This window comes from Mesitornis unicolor, unplaced genomic scaffold (genome assembly GCF_000695765.1).
Source record: "Mesitornis unicolor isolate BGI_N332 unplaced genomic scaffold, ASM69576v1 scaffold29195, whole genome shotgun sequence".
NCBI lineage: Eukaryota > Metazoa > Chordata > Aves > Mesitornithiformes > Mesitornithidae > Mesitornis > Mesitornis unicolor.
Genome location: NW_010186630.1, coordinates 1 through 4528, shown reverse-complemented (window position 1 = coordinate 4528; position 4528 = coordinate 1).

The following is a 4528-nucleotide window of genomic DNA, read 5'->3' as shown; positions in this document are numbered from 1 at the left end:
CTGCTGAACAGGCACAAGATTTAAGACAGAGGCCAGCCTGATTAAATGGCAACTTTGTATGACAGTCATTTGTCAAGCCTTATCAAAAAAAAAAAAAAGTGATGGCCACAAAAATTCATACCAGCAAACAGATCAGAAGAGACTCACTTGTTGAGTTTCAAAGAGCCATACAACTTTTTTTTTTCCCCTCAGCTTTCTCTAACATGTCGGGTTGTTGCAAGAGCAGCATTAAAAGTTTAAAAAGGCAAATACTGGTTGCCAAGCACTCACATTCATTTGGACAAAAAGCAACATTATTTTATACTTTCCATTATGCATGATTTTTCTACCAACTCCTGTTTAGTGGAAAATTTTGTTGCTGAGGAGATTCTCACACCTTGGGCAAGAAAAAAAAATCTCTTGTGATCTCAGGTAGAAAGCCAATTCTCCACAGATACACTCCAAGTGTCAACCCCAGAACCTCAACTCAGTTATCTGAAACAATTTTTTTGTTACTGGACAATCTGAGTATGCTGATTTAGTTCTGTGTCCTCACTGGACTATTACTAAAGTAATCAAAAGTGACACCATGTGCTTGATTAAAAATGTATTCGCTTATTCAGAAAACAGATTTAACCTTCCATACATCATAAGCCACAATGAGTACAACTAACTCAAGGTTAGGTATTTGCAAATCACTTGTCTCTATCTTTAAACAAACATCGAGGTCCCTTATCCATCCCCATGTCATCTGGGAACGGAGAAGAAAACCAGCATTTTCCTACCCTACCAATTGCAAACAACGGGTATTAAAGCAAGATCCTCATCTCTGCTGCTCCACTCAACACAAATTAAGTTCTTCAGGAAGCTACTCAGATTAGATATAAAATGACATTCCAGTCTGCTTCTTTTCACATGGTACCTTCTAGCCTGAAGATTGTACTTACTGCTGGTTCCTTTCTTTTACAAAGGTTAAACCCAGCCCTTGGCCAAAATTTGCCTGGCCTTGCACACAGGGACATAAAGGTCCCCACATACAATGAAGATGCAGTCACCCGCTGCTTTGCTAACTAACTCCGAATTACCAAAATAATTTACCAGCTGTTGCTTACAAACAGTACACCAAAGGTAAACAGTGAGGGAAAAAAAAAAGCCAAAAAACAACCACCCAAAACCATACATCCATGCCTTCACTTTTACCAAATACTAAAAGTCTGACTATGTTTCACAGCACTGCTTTAAACATGTCAAAATGACAGACAGGTAGGGTATGCACAGAGCTGACCAGTCAGCCTGAAACACCCCAACTCCAGAAGCCCTCAGTTAGCTGAAACCAGCAGAGGACTAGACCTGAAACTCACATAGATACAGTGGAACACAAAAAATGGTTTATCTGGTAACTATGCAGTTTTTGGTGAGATGCAAAACAGGACTTGTCATTTGGTAGAAATGTAGTCTCCAACACCTTGGTATTGTTTTTGATGATCTGTGTGATTCAGAAATTGTAGGTTGCATTCAGTTCCTGACAAGGAATGAAATTCACAATGCAAAATACCAGGAGGGGCAGATTTATCTAAGGTGGGGTGTCTATGTCACAGCCAAAACAATTAATTCAAACCACCATCTATTTTTGCTCCTGAAGGCCCCTCAGATCTGCAGAAGGAGCAAGTAATGGGACAGGTCTGTCAGCCCAGGACACACTGCCTGAGAACGCCTGCAGGCCTTGCTCCATCGTGTACCCAAAGAAAGCTTCTGCAACAGGACTTGCATGCAGGCACCACTGAATTAGTGCTTGTAAGATGAAGTGACTGAAGTACCCTTCATCTTGTGCAAATCATCCCTGGCCATGTGAGAGAAGTGCATGTTCAGATGACAGGTTGTAGGAGGTTGTAGCAAGGTGAGGGTCAGTCTCTCTTCTGCCAAGTAACAAGCAATAGAACAAGAGGAAATGGCCTCAAGTTGCACCAGAGAAGTTTTAGATTGGATATTAGGAAAAATTTCTTCACCAAAAGGGTTGTCAGGCATTGGAACAGGCTGCACAGGGAAGTGGTGGTCACCGTCTCTGTAGGTATCTAAACGACGTGTAGATGTGCTGCCTAGGGAACATGGTTTAGTGGTGGATTGGCACTGCTAGGTTAACAGTTGGACTCAATTATCTTAAAGATCTTTTCCAACCTAAATGATTCTAGGATACTTCTAGACAATATTTACTTGTAAAGAAGCTATAAATATGGCACTTCTACTCTCTAGGAGTTTCCTTTTGGTTGCTCTCACATTGATCTCCCCTTGATTGCAAACTTCTGCTGCAATAACAAAGTTCTGCACTGATGACACTTCTCACTAAGTATTTCAAGCAAATTATTCTTACTATTGGTATATTTGGAAGTATCAATGCTGCACTAAGGTATTAAACTATCTAGTGAAAAGAACACTGGCAAGACAAATTTCATAACCTGCTACAGTAAAGATTTAAGGAAGTATGTTTCTTTATGAATCCCCTGCAGAGAAAGTTACACTTACACTAGGAGAAACCTTGATTCAGAGTTTCAAATCTAACAAAATGAAGTGTGGTATTTTTACTACACTAAGAATGTGATTAGTTGAGACAGAAAACATTATCTGAGCTACAGTAACATAAAGGATTCTTGGTAAACCACAAACAGTATCTTCAGCTTTTGTACACACATGCTGTGCTACCATCTAAGAGTTCATCTTCCCAATAATGCCTATCAAAATCATGTACTTTCTTGACAAGTGAGTCTATTTGTTTGACTTCATGTGCAAAAGAAGAGCAAAGTTCAGAAAAAAAGTATACCTTGATCTGCTCACTGTTGGTGAACCATTCAGTTCCAGTGGGATAGCTCATGTATGTGACTTTGTCAGGACCTAAGTTTGTAGAACTGGGTAAAAATATCTTTCAGTAAATTTCATAGCTTTACAAAACTGAAAACTAGCATGCTGACACAGTTACCCAACTGAAAAAAGTGGAGCTATCAGAGATAGAAAGCAAAGATAATTTTGTGGTGTATATTTAGTTACAAGTGAGGCATGGTAGCAAAGGGCCCGCAGTCTACACTGGCCGTGTGTAGTCCCATTTCAAGTACTGCAGTTCAGAAATCTAGCAGGCAGAATTGCCGCTTTTTCTGCTTTAAGGAGAAAACTAGCCGTAGCTCAAGCTTCCTCACTCAAAGCATGACACAGTGCATCACCCTCAGAGCACACAGCTCTTGCACCCTACTTTCATCTCTGAAAGAAAATAGCAACAGTAGCATATTCTTTAAAAGTAAAAGCTCAAAGTTTGCTACCAACAAACAATTCTGGTGAAGGAGTAGGAACTAAGAAGAAACAGAACATTCATTCACAACTACTGGCTGTTTACAGCACATTATGCCTCACAACCTAAAAATGTAGCTTCATGGCAAAACACAGCTCTTTCTTAGGCAGCATGCATATGCTGTATTTTAAAACCTGGCCACCCACCCAAATTGCTTACTACATTTACAAAATCATGAGAGTATTCATTCTAATTCTCTCTTTTAAGCCAAGGGGTAAATTAAGTGCCAGTGACATTTTCCTGGGTAGTTGCTTAGCATACCATTTTCTGGAACAGATTAATAGGCCACCACCTCAGAGACTACAGCATGTCCAACTGACACAAATACACCATACTTACATTATGAAGTTGTTACCCATTACATGCTACCTCATTTGCCATAACCAACACGGAGTTTACACAGACAGATAGAAAGATGTTTCCCTAAGCAGTTTGGGTCTTAAAACAACAAAGGATGAGGAAAGAAACAGAAATACTGGAGGTACCCAAATCAGGGTCTCAGAGCTAATCAGCAGTGGAACTGAAAATAAAACTCAGACCATCTGACACCTAGACTGTTAGACAAACCTGATTCTCAAAAGACAACAACTGTAGTTTGATTTACACAGTCATTCTGTTTGTCTCCTTCAAAACAACACATAATGAAAAGCACTGGCATCTCTATTAACAGATACAGATTTGAAGACGACATTCACCAAATCATGCTTCTTGGACGAGGGTGCAACTCAGTAGGCTTCAGTCCCAAGATCTACTTCCACCTGGGCTAATGCTGAGCCTCAGACACACACAGACCCCACTGCTCTTGCTGGGCCCGGATGGCCTGACCCACCCGCAGGCAAGTCAACCCCATCGTCACTGCACAACGAGTTTAGCACTGCACAACCTCAAATTAAAGTAGAGCTCATTTTAAGAACTTGTCTTTAAGAAGTTATTAATCGCTTCCAGATTTCAGAGCCTTCGCTGATTTCCATAACTAAGCACTTTTTATTGGCGAAACTGTTTTTGCCGGCACGCTCTGAAAGCAGCCGCCCGGCTCTTCAACAGCAGGGGTGCTGTCGCAGCCAGCGCCCAGCGGGCCAAACGGCTACCCCGGAGCGCCCCAAATCCCCGGCTTTCAGAAGACGAGGAGGCAGCAGGACAGCACAGAAACCGTGTGCCATCACCGACCTGCCCGGTGGAGCACGAGTGCCAGGGAAGCCGCCTGGCGCCGGCCCC